A 17,571-nucleotide genomic window follows, 5' to 3' on the forward strand; every position below is an offset into this window, starting at 1 on the left:
GCGTTTCCCATGCCTACGCGCAGATCCCCCCTTTAGATTTAATGGCTATGAGTAGGCCAGACGTCGGTCTTCCGTGCAAAGCATGTGATGCAGGATTTAAAAAAAGATCAAAGCCATCCCAAGCATTTTGTATAATGTTTAAAAATTCTGGCGTAATCTGTGAGATCAAGGAATTCTGAGGTATTACAGGACTTATGTACTCTTTGGCCTTTTGTCAGATTTCTGGATTTACCATATGGTTCTCTCCCAGTCCCAAAGGCAAATTATTTAACTCTATTGTTGTAGGTATGTTTATGGGTGGGACAAAATTTGTTTCCACCCTTTGTTCTTTAAAACTAACACTTTTAATCTTTTTACATGAGGGCATTGGCTCCGGCTTATCCATATTAACCACCATATTGCTACTCATGTAGGCATCTACCGCCTTTCTTATCTCCTGGCGATGGAAATCTCTTATATTGAGGCCCGGCACAGTGGTTCTCACTTCCCCAGAATTAGAGGATTTCTCAACTGGAGCTTTATCCCTCTTGGACCCAGTCCGGAGATTCTGATCTGTTACCTCATCAACCAGAGCATCAAGGGGGGCATGTGGTAGTACTGGTTGCAATTAACCACTTCCCGTTAGATCAACCTTTGAGTAAGTACGCATGTGATATTTTTTTGCAATAGCTTGAGCAGTTGTGATTGTATTGTTAGTTGAAATGCTTAACTTTTTGATAAATGTTCGTATTTTAGCCCCCTTCTTATTTGTTGGCATTGGTTGATTCTTTGGTAGCTTTTTACTCATATGGTTACTCTGCTTTGTACCACTTTTTGCCTGTTTGGTGAAGACTGTATAGGCAACTTTGTCTTCCTTCATCACAGTGTCACTAGCGAATCGCCTCCCTACAACTTCATTCTCTGTACACTTACCCTCCTGCGTAGCTATTTTGTCAGGCACATTACATTCCAACACCTCACCTATAATACAATCCATTTGTGGGATAAGTTTGTACCCCGCCCCAACACCCATGTTCCCTGCTATTGAACATGTAGTTAGATCAGGGCGCGTTATACTTGGATTATCACTTTTCAATTTCAATTTGTGCATAGCTTTCTTTTGCCATAAAAGCAAATGCTCAATTTGAAGGGCTTGCTTACGGACCTGTTCAGCCAAGGTATCATATAATTTAAACAGCACAGCCAATGAAAATTGAGTAGCTTTTAGCACAATTTCCATGAGTACAACACTATTTGGGACCTGGTTGCCTATTTCTATTTTCTGCAATGGTTCCACATCATTGGGTACTGTTGGTTCCTGCCCTACCTCCCCACAGCTTGGTGCCTCCTCTTCTACACACACATATGGAGTAACACATTTCCTCGGAGTTGGAGCACAATATGACACATTTACACTCGAATAACCAGAACCAATAGTAGAAAACATATCAGGTGTTTTCTATAAATTATCTGCGAGCAATTGTGCAGAAAACCCAGAATTAAGAAAGTTCTAATCACTTATGGCATCATCTTTTTCACCACCATCCACTACCACTTTAGAGGCATTATCAACGGCTGTACATTGCACCAAATTCAGCAAACTAGTGTCCGTTATTGAAATATTCAGAGTTGTCATTATGGTCCTCGGGACTGTGCCCAACGTGATGTTTTTTTTACTTACATTTGTTTCCTGCTGTTGTGGTTTACCATGATTACCATTTCTCCTAGACAAGGCATCAATCACATTTACATTGGAGTCATTAATAGTAATTGGCTGAGTATCTACACCCGCCCCCCCCCGGCCAAGGGTGGTTGGATCTTTGCAGAATTTTCTAATATCCGTCCCATGACTTAAGACGGTTTTCACCTTATTTGCCTTTCGCAAAACCTTTGGCGTGGATGTATTACTTAAATGACAGTTTATGACATTATTACTCGTCTGACTCGCCACACACGGTGCGCTAAGCGGACATATGCCCTTTGGCATGCCTGCCGTAAAAGACATGATCATAAAACCACATGCACCCTCACCCGCGCAAGTCAAGGAAAATTAAAGGATGGACGAAATACACCTCTCCCACCTCTCCGCTCCACTTTGCTCCGAGGCAAAGAGGGAACGATGGGCCTGACGGAACTTGCTCGGAGCGTTCCAATCTATTACAGAGATCCCAAATCAATAATCAATAATCAAATCAATAATCACATAGGCTTGGGGATAGGCACCTCGCACCGAGAACAGCAAACAGCCAACAGTACTTAGCTTGTACACGGGTGCGCCAAGGTGCCGGTATTTATTGGAGTAGGCGGATCGTTGCACAAAACCAAGGGCGGGGCCAACCTCCCAAACACACACCCTAGGAAATAAATAAATAAATAAGGGGTTTTAGATATATGACTTCAAAAAAATAAGAAAATTAATTCTCAGTTTTAACCCATCCCAAGGCTATACAGATTTCAATGGGCTCCAAGTATGGATATGATTGCGGGCACACAGTTTTCAAATGGGCTCCTAATATAAATGGCAATGCGGCCACACAGTTTTCAATGGACTCCACTAGGAGCCCTACGTGCAAGTACAAAAGTCACCTCCTACTTCCTGAATGGAGTGTCTCCAGCAAAGATGTCCTCCAGGGCTGAAATAAACAGCACGCCACGAGTGCCGATCCGGATTCAATACATCTGAAATGCGTAGGCAATCAGAAACGTTAGTCCGGGATAGTGTTACGAACAGCCAACAGTACTTAGCTTTTACTTTGCGGTGACTGTCAACAGAGCTGCCAAGTGTCCCTAAAATCGTGGGAGTCTCTAGCAAAAGGAGGCGGACACCTGCACTCTCGTATTTGAGCAGGATTTTCTTTCTACATCTGCAAAGATCTTCAGCTGTGCCTCAGACAGTCAATTTGTATGTGGCAACACTGGGTTGAAGTAAGTAACACACTGCTGAACACAGCACTCAACAGCACATGCTGGTCTGACTGGGGCTAAGCTGTGTCCTGTACACCTCGACTGCTGAATTTCCAGCTGATCTCAGTGGCAACTTTGGATAAAGAGGGATAAATGGTATAGATAAGATGATCATGTGTGTAAATTCAGCACAGGTGGTGTGCGAGAGGCCACACAGCCCATGTGATGGTCTGACATGCATATTCTGGCACACAAACATGACTGTAGTGTCTGACAGGACATATTCTTGCTTTGCTTCTAAATATGATTAGAAACCACATCCTGCAGTCTCATATGAAGCACAGTTTTGGGTTTCTAAGCCAGTACTTTCGTTTTTTAATGTTACATAAGTAAAGGAGAGGACCTTGCAATTCGCTTATTGATTTCATGTGCAAGTTCATCACTACCAGGTCGGTGCTGCGGGCCCCGGTCAATGTCAAGAGATAGGCTTCACGGAGGGACTACTTCACCTTAATGTCTACTTTCCTTAAGCCTCAGCCTGAGGAAAATCCAGACACTTCCCAACAGACTGGTCCCTTTGAATGTCGCTGTGGCTCATATGTCTCACACTCTACACGACCTCTATTGTCCTTCAAAGGCATGCATGAAATAGACAACTGCCCTCAGGGCCACAGCTTTATGGAAGAAATGGCAGCAATTATATGGCTTTTCCCCTAGTCCATGTTGGCAAGAGAGTAACAATATTTTTATACTGCAGGCCCATGTGAAATATAGCTTTCTCTTAAAATCTATGTATCATATGTTTGTCCTTCTGTAGGTCATAGATGTGTGTGATGTGTTGCATTGATAAGTTGTTCATTTTGTGAGGCCCATTGCTTCCAAGTCACATTTTACATGTTACTGTGTGGGATCTCAGCAGTGGGACAAAGAATAGAAGAAAAGCATGACAGGGTTTAGTTAAAAACAATATTTCCAGAGACACATGGGCTAGATGGAGCCTGGGGTCCCCTGGTATATTAAACAGGCCAGGCATTTAGGAGCCACATGAGGAAAGAAGGAAGGCCCTTTACCCTGGAATAGGGGGTGCAGAGAGTGGGGGCTCCCAAGGCATTGATACGAACAGAAATGCGACATTCACAAATAGAGTGTGAGGTGTTCCTTGGTCTGTTGTGGTGTCGTCATGTCCACCTTTACATTTTTCATCATCCTAACATGATCATGATGGGCCCTACTGCCAATTTTCCAAGGGTCATTTCTTCGCACACCACTCCCATTAGAGCACTTGATTGCAACTGTCAGATTACATGGTAACTGTCCATTTCGATGCAGTGGCTGGCAATCCCATGGACTACCTGCTGGGTTATCCAGGTCTTCGGGCGTCGACATCGGAGGCAGTGGAAGTTGAGGCAAAAGCTCTGGTTAGCATGGTCAGATCGATGACTCCTCTAAAATATTTATCACTTTGATTGTCCTGCTGCTATTTAAATTCGTTTTCAGCTGTGTGCACATCGTGATTGTCCTGCTGCTTTTTAAATTCGTTTTCAGGTGTGTGCCCATCTTGATTGTCCTGCTCCTGTTTACATTTGTTTTTAGCTGTGTGCATTACCTGCTTTTCATGAGAATGTGTTAACAAATCCACCCCTCTGTACTCTGTCTAGTCTGCTACCGGTTCCCTCACCCTTCCTCAGTCCCATTGTCCCTCTGTGCTGTTATTCCCCTCAGCCATACACCCACTACGTCCCCTTCCTCTGCGTGTTCACTGTTTTTCTGTGCATATTGCCTCCCCCAGCTCCCATTGTTTTTCTCCCAGTCTTGTTCCCTGTCCCCCCCCCCCTCCACCTTCTGCTCTCGCTGGGCCTCTGTGGCCTCAGCCTGGTTAAGTGTACCTCACTCTCTGCAGTTTGCTACGGCGCTATCTATCTCTCCTATCTTCTCAAATTGCTTCTCTATCTCTTATCCTTCACCCCTTACTAAGTCTGTCAGGAAGAACCTCAAGAAGGACATACTGAGCTCTAACCCAGGCCTTCCAATTGCAGGCACCTATGTCATTTCCTCTGCCAGAGAGACTCTCACAGACATACTCTGTCGCTCCCTCACCCGTCCTATGGACTCTCCATATGATTGCTCTTCTCTCTCCTTTCTCTTCTTTGCCCATCAATGGTGGCACCCGCTGCAAGGTCATTCTTGCCCTCTCCACCTCCAGGGTATGATATGATATGATATGGCATTTGTAACGCGCCTATACACAAGTGTTTCAAGGCGCGTCATCATGTCTACTGCAATGGTACCATCATGGTCCAGGGTCCTCAAACCAATCTTCTACTCTTTCATAGGCTCCTCCACCGCCTTATCAACCTCCCTCCACATTTTGCACCAGCTCCTTTAGCTGCCCTGGCTCACATGCCAGCTGTGCCCACCTTGGCTCCCTTGCCACCTCTTAACCACCATTCTACCCTCGCCATGGCTTTCTTGCCACCACCCCACACATTGACAATCCCATCTGCCTTCTCCTCTTGGGTGAACCAGTCACCCACTAACACTGTATCTGGGGCTCCCTTGCCCCCTGTGGTGCCTCCCGCACCGGCTCCCTCCTCACCCATTATGGTCCCGTCTCCCTTACCGGCCTTGGCTCCTCTGCCCCCTTCTACCTCTGTCCCTCAGGTACTATTGTTACTTAGGGGGGCCCACTGTCCCCTGCTCCCCCCATACGTCTTTCACTGATTGCAAGCTGCTCCACATTGCCATGGTAAGCACTCGCTCAGCTGTCAAACACTCCTCTGACATCTGCAACCTCCTTGAACTCCTGGATTGTGATGTTCGTGCCATCACTGAAACCTGGTTCAAGGATTGCTCTGTCACAAGCTTTGACACACTTCTCCCAGAAGGCTACACAATACTCTCTCTTCCTAGACCAAACAGACCAGGTGGGGGAGTAGCATTGATGTTCCCTGAGTGTATCCCTGTGTCTGTCATTCCCACTCAGGCCTACTCATCCTTTGAGTGCCTGATCTGCAGGCTGTCCCTCTCTCCAAGCTCTTCACTGCTGCTGCCCACCTTCTATCAGCCACCTGGTCAGCCCTCCCTCTTCCTTTCGTAATGGGCTGACCTGGCCTCCTCTCTCCTTTCCTCCTCTTCTCATCTCCTCCTACTGGGTGATCCCAACATCCATCTCGACTCACCTGATTCCTTAAGACCTTTATGCAACCTTTGCGACTCTCCCTTTCTTTCCATCTTAGCGTCTGGCCCAACGCACAGCGCTGGCCACACCCTGGATGCTCTCTTCTCAACTGACATTCCGCTATCTATCCCTCTCACTACTTCTCTCTCCTGGACTGATCATTTTCTCCTCTCTTCTCACTTGAAGCTCTCTTCTCCCGTTGCATAGGTAAGCCTGGCACTGCCTCCCGTCTACAAGGTCATCTGACCCATGAAAAGAGTCTCAGTAGCTGCCTTTGCCTCCACCTATTATACTCCTTCCACTCCTGCGACTGACTCCCACCCTGCCACAGCCCTCTCAAACTTTAATGTCTCTGTTTCCAATGATCTTTATATTCTTGTCTCTGTCATGAGGGTACGATTGAAGCCTACCAAAAAGTGCAACTCTTGGTATGACTCCAAATCAGCTTCTGTTAAATACAAGTGCAGGGCAGCCAAATAGAAATGGGATTCCTCTGGCACACCCTCTGACAAACTGGCCTGGCGCACCCTCTGACAAACTGGCCTGGCGCCTCCTCCAAAGGCAGTATAGACTCTGCATCTGCTCCCAGAAAAGAGTCTTTATACAAGCCCGCATCTCTGCGGTATCCAATAACACGGACACACTTTTCAAAGTCTGCAAGGAATTAGCCAACCCTACCGCAGCCTCTTCCACCACCTCGCACCACCACCTCGCACCATCCACCACACATGACACAAAGTCAGGCACGCACGCAGTGTCAATGAAAGGGAAGGGGCGCATGAAAGCAGACATGGATGTGTGTCAAAGGGTAAAATAACACATATACTGCATAGCAGCTGCATCACACACAAGCATGTGACTGGCATAGTCCTTCCACAAACATGACTGATGCCAATACACAGATGGCACGTAGTATAGCCATGCCAGAATTGTCAACTAGCCTCAGATGGAAGTTGAATACTCCTGACCATGAGCCATGTACAATGCATGTCAGATGACATTTCATGGAATTCACTATTAGAAAACACACATGTGTCACAGGGTGCAACAGCGCTAGGGTGTTGTAATACAGTGAGGGCAGGCATACGGATTCAATAATGCTAGGTCACATTGACATCACGCAAGTGAATAGGCATATTGAAGGGGACACCAGGGTTTAGAAGTGTGTGGGTGCAGTGCAGTAAATGGGTACGGCCTCAACTATGAATAAAAACACAGATCCAGTAATGCAATGTCGTGGCCTGATGGCAGTGTAAGGGTAAGTGCCGTCATCATGTGTAAAGTGTTGGTAGTGGTTTGTAGGGATACAGCAAACCCCACCCCTAAGGGCGGGGGTGGCTGGGAGGCAGTGCATGGGTTAAAATGGTTGCTCAGAGTACCGTGTCGTAGCAGACAGTGTGGGCAGGTGGCAAGTGCATTCTCTCAGTCATCTGGGACTACAACAGGGGAGAGGAGGACAGAAAGCACAACACATGAGGAAGCATCAGAAGTGCCTGCAGACCCGGAGAAGCTACACCTCCAGTTACATAGAGGCAGGGAGGCTGTACCAGAGGGAGGCCCCAGCTCAACACAGATGTGAACCACAAACTAATTTCCATGCGGAGCAACTGACCCTGAGGGAGTAAGAAAGGGATGATCAAAGACCATGAGATTGAAGTAAATACTGGAGGTGGAGTTGAAGGAATTGCTTTCCCAGGACCCATAGGGACTTGCTAAGAATGCACAGGGTTCAGGAATGAACAGTCATAGCCACTGTGAGCCTGTGCCATCATCACAGTCCTACGGAGATACCTTGCACAAAGCCTAAAGGACTTTTCACACAGTCCAGGACTGGCAGAGTTGCAGAGGGAAGAGTGTAGAATCATAGAAATCCTGGTAAAGCCTGTTGCAGTAGTCCATCATAGGAATTACCAGTCCTCTGGAGACAGTGAGCTGCTGAGGGATGGAGAGGAAAGGAAGAATGCCTCTGAGGATGAGCAACTTGCAGGGTGACCTCACAGAGATGTCAGTCATGTGATGATAGAAGGCGACTGTTGAGTGGAAGATCATCACAGGCTATCCGCGACCACAGGTTGGAGCAAGAATAGGGCCAAGAAAGGCTAGACAGAGAGTGTCATGGAAGGAGGGAGCAGGTGTGGTGATGAGGATTGCCTCTGTGTGCAGCATATGGTTTGTATGCAGTCTGCATGATAACAAGCATGTATCAGTCCAACATCACATGGGTCACACATGGCAGTCATTACAATGTAGCCTGAACTGGCAGACAATCATAACACATTACCCAAGCAACATACACATGGCCTGTACACACACGCATCACCACTCACCGGACATTCCCTCATACATTGGCTGGTCTCCCACGCCTTGGATCTGCTACACTGCAATGAAATCACTAGTGATCTCCTCATGTCCAGTGAGTTCATCGTCCTCTGGTGGTGACCCACTATCAGTCACCAGAGTAGAGGCAAACTTTGAAGCCAGCTTGTCTTTTGCTTGGTGTTGGAAGTCATTCCTACGCTTCACAACATCACCAGCTGTGCGCCTCTCATAGCCCAAGATGCTAATACAGTCAGCGAGGCACTGCCAGGGGGTCATACGCTGAGCAGGTGTATGTGTGCTCCCTGCCTGCACCAGCATGTCACGGCCATGTTCCAACATGTAGTCCACGAGTATCTTCAGTTCCTCATCACAGAAACTCCTCATTCTCGATGTGTGGGACTCCTGTGCCGTGTCTGGGGTCTTAGCCTGTACTGCTGGAGCATGCTTCTGCTTCTTGTGAGGTGGTGCAGACCCTGAGTGGCGTGTACTGCTCTGGTCAGTAGGGGCTGGAGTACAGGTGGACTGGCCTATGGAATCAGCCACCAATGTAACTACAGAAGGTCAGCTTGCAGGTATCAGTAGCTGGGTGCTGTTGCCAGGACTCTGAGCCACACGTGCTTGGCCTTAGTGACAAGGGACTTGGCCCCTGAGTCACACTGGGCCAGGACCAATCCATTCCTGGCTGGGTGACCCTGAGACAGGGTGCCGGTTGCTACAGCTGCCCTTGCAGCTTCAAGACCCTGGCCGGTGTGAACAGCAGATGACACCGCTGCTCCAGATCCCCGGGTGCCGGTGCCTGGAACTTGCACCGCAGGTGTCTTGGCCTTCGGGACATGGAAATCGGCCATTGAGTCACCCTATCCCTGTGCCGGGACCACTACCGTCCGGGCTTGCTGACCCTGAGCCTGAGTAGTGATAGCAGCAGCTGCCCCTGCAGCTTCCACACTCTGGACAGCAGATGGCACTGCTTGTCCAGGACCACGGGTGCTGGGTATGTCAGCAGCTGCTGCATCTCCCTGGCCCGGTTGGGTGTGGGGCATAGTTCTCCCTGCATGGTCCTGCACACCTTGCCCACGTGGACCACCTTGGCCACCTTGGCCACCCTGGCCACGTCCCCCACCTTGGCCAGCTTGGCCACCCTGGCCACGTCGCCCACCTTGGCCACCTCTGGCAAGTCACCCACCTTTGCCTCCCTTCCCACTTGTTGCCCTCCCAGTCATGGCACTGATGGACTAGCGCAATGGGAGGTGCAGCCAACAAATGTCCTGGGAAATTGGAGTGAGGGGCCAGGGTACGTGATGGAAAACGTACCACTGTGCTCCAGAAAAGCTCTATGTGACCCCTGGTGAAAAAATAACAGGTTGCGCAATGCTCAGGCACCAAAAATCAACGTGTACGTGACCCCTCGGTAGCCCACCTTGAGTAAAAAACAGCCTGCAGTACACTGTGTCACCCAGCAACACAAAAAATGTGTACGCGAGGAACACATAGGCTACTATGACCTCGAAAATGGTGTACGCGTCACACAGGGACAACCGCAGTGGGAAAAATGTGTGCACGACTCACTGTCTGTCTCGTAGAATGAAAAAAATCACACGTGTGTCTGCGCGTAGGGAACTCCTGCACCAAAACAAGAAGTATGCACTGCCACAGTAGTGAACTATTTGCGTGTGAACCCACAAAAATATGAAGTGAACGCATCCGCCCCACGAAAAGCATATACAGTGCGCTGATGTCCTACCCAGACCTTTAACCCGATACTGAATGACAACGCTCAACGTCAAGCGCATGTCACGTAACTTACGCGCTTTGGGCCTTTCCTCTGATTACACACTAACGTGCTGTTTACGCATGTGTGGAGTCACTCTGTTTCCGGCTGGCCACGCAAAAAAATATGGAAAACCCACGCTCCTGCCTACAAGGCCATTTACCTGCCTCCAACTGCCCAAGCTGCCTCCTACGAGCCATCTGCTGATGCCAGCCCACTCTGTGTGCCTGCTACCCACATGCCCTGCATTTTGGTGCCTGCTCATCAGCCATTGCCAGTGATCCTGTCATTGTGACCACCTCTGCTGATCCTGAAGACTCCTGACTGCCATTCCACCGCTCCACAGCCCAGCCCCAGGACCACCTTGCCCACCCACACCTGCCTCAGGGGTTGCTTTGTCTGACACCACACCATCTGAGGCAAGTGGCAACCCCCTGGCAGAGAGCCAGAGGGCTGTCAGCTTCTCACCCAGGGAAGTTGGCATCCTGGTAGAGCAAGTCCTGGGCCATCATGATGCCCTCTTCCACGGCCCATCGCAAGTTGGCAATGAAGGACGGAAGAAGATCTAGGGGGACATAGTGGGTGCCATCAATGTAGAGGGGCTGGCACCTCGCCACTACCATCATGTCCACAAGTGCTGGGAAGACTTCAAGTCCAGGACCCACAACAAGGCCCGGTGCCTCATTAAGGCTGGTGATGATCGAGTGAGGTGCCGGGGCCGGTTGACCACCGACGAGATGTGGGTCCTGGGGCCTACCCAGTGCTGTACCCCCAGGTCTTGGAGTTGGTGCTCCTTCTGGAGTCGAATGGTTCATGTGTTCTTGTCCACCATTGAGCATGTGCATGTTGACATGTGGCTGGAGTGTGCACCTAGGCCTTATGTCTGGCATGCCTCCTGTACAGATGTCTGTGTGCATGTCCCTGACAGTGCTGCATGAGAGTCCATTCAAGCATGTCCCACATCACTGGTGTCTGTGTTGCGCACCGGCATGTAACGATGCGCACATGTTTGCATACCTGTGTCTGGTCCGGGGCATGTGAGAGGTGTGACGCATAAGTGCTTATGTCATCATCATGGACATGCATGGTGTACATGTGCGTGTGTCTGAGTAGTGAATGTGTAACTGCCCAACACTCCGCACGTATGTTACTTGAGTTCTTGATTTGTGATTGCCTCACGCTGCCAATTTGCCCTTGAGTGCACTGTGACATGATAGCTCCATGGCCTGCCTCATGACTGCCAGGTGATGTGTGTGAGCTGAATACAGAATTATGATCTTGTGTCAGTGCCTTGTCCATGGATGTGAATGTCTGTTGTGAATGATAGAAATGTTTGTGAATGTGTCTGAATGGCACTTCCCTGTGTGTAGTGGAGGGTTATGATGGTTGTGACCTTTGACAGTACCACTGATGTACATTTGCATTGTGACAAACACACATACACACACATGTTCAGTAGCCTGATGTTTTTGTTCTATGTTTCCCTATCCACAGTGACGATGGAAGAAGAGGGCGGAGAAGGCGCTGTGGAGCACCGCAGCAGGGATGCCTCCACCAGGCACAGACGCAGGGCCCAGTCCTCCTACCAGGTACCGTCATCTTCCGGGAGCGAGGAGACTGGTGCCGCGTCCATGACAATGGCCTCAGCTGCTGAGAGGAGGCCCAAGAGGGTGAAGTTGGTCGTGTGCACCTCAGCAGTGGGAGGGACAGATGAACCCACACAGGGGCAATCCTATGCAGAAGACAGTGGGGAGTCATCCAGGTTGGTGGTGGTGGAGGAGGAGGAGGAGGCCATATCAGCCCAGCACATGGGGCCCAGCAGGGGTGATGAGGTAGGTGTGAGTGGTGCAGTCCAGGATCAGGGGCCGGAGGCAGTGCAGGTCACCGTGGAGGGGCATGTGACTGATCTTGTCCCTGGAACTGCAACTGCCCCAGTATGCACCTGCGGGCATGCCTCAGGCCGGACCCCTCCGCAGGTGGCGGATGTATCCACGCAAACAGATCCTCCACTACCTGTGGATGAATCAATTTGTCACAGGGTGGAACCGTTGCTAGCCGTTGCTAGCCGGTATTGCGAGGCGTACAGGCACCATTTGTGATGATGTGCAGGCTTCCAATCGGGGGGTTGCACATCATCACGATGAGGTCTATCGCCTCATTAACTGGCTAGCTCAGTTCCTGGTCACAAATCTGGTACATGTGCTGGCCACTGCTGCAAACCCCTCTTCCTTTTCCTCCTCTGTGCGCCAGTCATCCTCCCTGCCGTCTTCCGGCCCAGATACCACCAGGGCCCCCTATGTACCTGTCCCAACCCCGGCGGCCAGTCTGGTGGAGATCACATCCCTGCCACAGTCGGGAGTCAAAGGAGGATCAGCAGAGGTTGTCAATGCAGCTACAGGAGCTATGGCAAGGGAGGAAGTGCAGGCACCAAGAAGGAGGGCACGTGCATGACAGCCCCGGGTTGTATCATCATCCCGGAAGCTGTCCTTGTGGCGCAGGCACCAGGCATTTTGGCACCAGCAGGCTCAGGAAAGGAGGCAACAGGACCCGGGGCGTTCATCATCAGAGGGGCAGGTATCGGCCATCGGGCAGGAGACAAACGTGGACCTTACGATAAGGATGTCTTCTGTGTTGGAGCGTTTGGACTGCCAAAACGGGTAAGAGCGGCAGCGGGCACAGGAGAAGCAACTCACCATGGTCAGGGCGGAGAATTCACTGCGTCGGGCAGAGAGGCGGGTGGAGGTCCTCAAGGAGACTCGCAGTGAGTTTGAGAGGAGCATGAAGGAGTCCCTGCAATCCCTCGAGGGCGAAGCCGAGGCCCGCCTACTGGAAGTGGACGCAGTGTTCGATGAGGCCCTGGCGGAGACTATGAGAGAGCATGGTGAGGAGATGGACTAGCCTGCTGCCTTTGTATATAGTTCTTTAGGAGTAGGTTTCATTTGTTTTTCCTTTTTATTTGGAGTTCCTGGACTTTGCTCCGCATCTTGTATATAGTTATTTTTGTATTGTATTTTTAGGATTTTTCTGCATGTTTTGGGACCATGGACCCTGGATCTTTGTAAATATTTGGATTTTAATTTGGAATAGTTTTCACATGATATGTGATTTCATTTGCACATACATTAATGGACAAGGACCACATTCTTGACTCTTTCATTTTTTACATCACATTGATTTTGGTTTTCACTTTATTTTGATTTTTCATTTGGTTCATGCATGTTTAATTTGTTGTTTTTACTGTGGGTGACTTAGATACATGTTTTTTAATATAATTTTTTGACATTGAAATCGAAGTGGTATCTGGTCTCAATGGTTTAGTGCATGTTTCACTCCTCCTTGACGCATTTGCGTGTCCCTGCTGTTCACCAATGATTTTCATGTGTGTGCACATGCATGCATGTGTGATGTTAAGATTCACATAACATAGGGACTTTGACTAATGGATGGGTGTTGAGGTGCACCAGGGGGATGCAGCGTGTGGTGGCATTTTAGTTTGCATGTGCTGCGTGGTTGTATGTTGGTCCAATGTGTTTTGGGGTGGGGGGCGAGGACATGTGGCAGGGCCTGCCTGCAGGTTGCCGTCACTGGTGGGGGGTGGGGACATGAGGCAGGGCCTGCCTGCAGGTTGCCGTCACTGGTGGGGGGCGGGGACATGTGGCAGGGCCTGCCTGCAGGTTGCCATCACTGGTGGGGGTTGGGGACATGAGGCGGGGCCTGCCTGCAGGTTGCCGTCACTGGTGGGGGGTGGGGACATGAGGCGGGGCCTGCCTGCAGGTTGCCGTCTCTGTTGGGGGGTGGGGACATGAGGCGGGGCCTGCCTGCAGGTTGCCGTCACTGGTGGGGGGTGGGGACATGAGGCAGGGCCTGCCTGCAGGTTGCCATCACAGGTGGGGGCATGAGGCGGGGCCTGCCTGCAGGGTATGGTCACGGGTGAAGGGGTGCCTGTGCGGTGTGGGCTGCCTGCGGGGTATGTTCATGGGTGATGGTGCTGTCCCATGTGGTGTGGGCTACCTGCGGAGTATGTTCACTAGTGATGGTGTGGGTCCCATGTAGTGTGGACTGCCTGCGGGGTATGGTCATGGGTGATGGTGGGGGTCCCATGTGGTGTGGGCTGTCTGCAGGGTGTGGTGATGGGGGAGCCCATGTGGTGTGGGCTGCCTGCGGTATGTTCACAGGTGATGGTGGGGGTCCCATATGGTGTGGGCTGCCTGCGGGGTATGGTCGTGGGTGATGGTGGGGGTTCCATGTGGTGTGGGCTGCCTGCAGGGTGTGGTCACAGGTGATGGGTTGGCCATGTGGTGTGGGCTGCCTGCAGGGTATGTTCACGGGTGATGGTGGAGATCCCATTTGGTGTAGGCTGCCTGCGGGGTGTGGTCACGGGTGATGGGGGGCCATGTGGTATAGGCTGCCTGCGGGGTATGGTCCACTGCTGGGGTCTGGCTGTCCCGTGAGGAGGCGTCTGCTTCCAGGGGAGTTGTGCATGTATCACAGGGTCACGCAGACCTTTCCACGTGATTTGGCTGGTGCGAGCGGGGTACGCAATTTCGCTGGGGCGCAGACGGGGTACGGGCGGGCCTTCCCACGTGATTTAGCGAGTGGGGTACATGATTTTGCTGAGGTGTGGATGGGGTACGTGCGGGCCTTCCCACGCGATTTGGCTGGTGCGAGCGGGGTATGCGATTTTGCTGGGGTGCGGACGGGGGACGCATGGGCCTTTTCACGCGATTTGGCTGGTGCAAGCGGGTTACGCTCTGATTTTTCATGCAATTACAATGGGGGGGATGTGTGCTGGGTCACGGATGGTGCGGGGCATTGCGCCGTATTGGGCATTTCACTGTCTTTTCCCTACGCATGGGGATGTGTTGGGGGCGTTGCTGGCGCTTCTTCATGTTCATTGCGCCACGGTTACTGATGCCTCAGAAAATCCATGAATACGCGTGCCGTGCAAATGCTGGTTTGTGCCACAGCTGGTGCACGCATGGCACATGCTCCTTCTCGGCGTGCAGCACTTGTGCTGCTTCTGCGCTGGATTCTATGAATTGGGCCCTAAATCTGAAGATTTAGCAACATTTGTAAATTATGTTTTCATGATCGTGTATATACTCTGATATATAAGTTATACATAATATCAGTAGGATATGGTTGTACTGTATCTATCACAGTTTGTACAGTCAAGTGTGAAACGCATGAATTAATGTACAAACACACACATTTTAATATTGCGAGCATACTGTTTTGGAAAACATGTACACAATACATGAGTGACATTTAAAGCATTACACAGTAACAGGTTTTGGATTGAACTGTTTTTTTACATTTAGTATTATGCAAGAAAAGCACAAGATGCAAAAACTTTCAGTAAATTGTTTATATCCTACAAACTTTCAGAATTGTATATGCAGTTTGTTTTAAGATGTAACTTAAAATAAGAAAATGAGCAGCTTTGAACCATGTAAGACTTCACATTAGAGGTAGAATTTGAACTTTCAATATCGTGAGACATAATGGTGCAGTGGTTAATGGACCTGTGAACTAAATAAATCTTTCTTAGAGCCTTTTAATTTTATTTTTTAAAAAGGGGAATAAAATTGGAGTTTCGTATTTTTATTTTTGAAAAAGGAGGACTATAATTTGAAAAACGAAGAGACAGATTTACCGTGACGCGTGAAACCTTTTTTTGGGTCATGGCATGTGACACCTGCTAGTGGCACGTGTCACTTGTAGTGGTGACATGCAGTGGCACGTGTCACTGGCATATGACACATGCTATATTCGGCTCCAACCCCTACTGAGTTTTTGTAGCTTTTATCCAGTAGGTTGGTCGACTTATCTCTCCCCAATACGGTCGTATTCTCAGACACACCTTCCTCCCTCGAGATGTCCCCCCTCCTTTGTAGTGTGGGTGTCACACTTGATATTTCACTCCTCTTTTGACTTCACTTTTCTCCATCTTATGTCTCTCAAGACCCCTCGGCTCTGCTCCAGGCTATTAGCACACACTCGAGCCTCCCGACTCCCCTTGCAGCTTCCAGCCAGGGATTTCATCTCTTCCTCCCTCGAGATGTCTGTGTGAATCAAAATAGTATTGTCTGTGTGTTTGAGTACATTAATGTCTACATGGGGCGGAATGCATTCTCCTTTTGTGGCTGTGCATTAATGTCTGCACGTATCAGTGCCTACTTGGATGTGGCAGCACATTTTATTTACCTATGTGCTAGTACATGTACGTTCTTACATTTTTACATCCAAGTATCAGTTTATTTTAACGTATGCTGCAGCACATAGATGTATGACAGTATACAGCAATACATGCATGTTCGCGGTAGGGTAGAATGTTCTTGTCTGCATCACTACATTTCTATTTGCGTGTGGGGGGGCAAACGTACATGTTGCAGAATATGTGGTAGGGCTTTTATTTTAGTGCCTGGTGAGATACATTACAGAAACAATCAGGTGTTGCCCGTGTAGCTTATAGCAGGCAAGGTGGAGGATTAACAGCAACTTTTAACATTATTTGTTTTTTTGTCTGGCAGAAAAGGAAAAATGTGTTTCCGCCCGGTCTCGAACCGGGGACCTTTCGCGTGTTAGGCGAACGTGATAACCACTACACTACGGAAACCCACGCTCTGTAGTGCTCACATTGTTCTGTTCTTTCTCGTGCAATACGAATGAGTATCTCATGTTCTTTCTTGATAACTTTAATGGCTGTGGGGGTGTTTGTGTGCATTATGGACCCTCTGCTATACATTTCAACTTGTTTCTGTCGTTTTTGTTCAGGACCTGTCCTGCATTCTTCTGATTTCATTCGTCATCCTTCCTTCCTTATATCCTTTCATTTCCCTTTGCTCAGACGACCGTACACTTAAATGTTTTGCACACTCCCTTTCCTATCAATAACACAACCTAATAAGGCAACCTAACCCCATGTGGGTGCCGTTGGGGAAAACACACGCTCTTACTTTATCCTTCTGACAGTTTTGATCTGTAAGTGCCGTTGTTGGATACTAACGTGGGGTGCCCTGGGCCTCGGGCGGGGCCTGGAACACAGGGCGCCGCAGGAAGCAGGCGCTCAATCAGGACACAGACACCTGGTTCCCTAGTGGTAGAGCGGAGACTGCTCTTCGTGGGCTTTCTCCTCTGCCTTTATTATCTCTCCCACGTGGTGCGTACCACGTGGACATCACAGATACCAAGGCTGAGCCTTATTACTCTAAATTCTAAGGTTTAAAGCGTGGTCACGGTTTGGATTGCTTCTTAATCTGTCTTATCTTGCCTTGGTAGCGCGGGCGTCTCAATTGATATTTCACTGTTCTTTTGACGTCACTTTTCTCAATCTTTTGTCTCTCATGACCCCTCAGCTCTGCTCCAGGCTATTAACGCGCCTTGTAGCCTCCCGACTCCCCTTGCAGCCTCCAGCCAGGGA

General features: G+C 49.6%; 1 non-coding gene across 1 annotated transcript; it reads right to left on the minus strand.

The window, feature by feature from the left end:
- Positions 1 to 16,694: 16,694 nt before the first annotated feature.
- On the minus strand, positions 16,695 to 16,767 carry TRNAV-AAC (transfer RNA valine (anticodon AAC)). The gene has a single exon. It is a non-coding gene; the product is annotated as a tRNA-Val (tRNA).
- Positions 16,768 to 17,571: the final 804 nt, after the last annotated feature.

This window comes from Ambystoma mexicanum, chromosome 1p (assembly GCF_040938575.1).
Source record: "Ambystoma mexicanum isolate Mex_15411 chromosome 1p, UKY_AmexF1_1, whole genome shotgun sequence".
Classification (NCBI taxonomy): Eukaryota; Metazoa; Chordata; class Amphibia; order Caudata; family Ambystomatidae; genus Ambystoma; species Ambystoma mexicanum.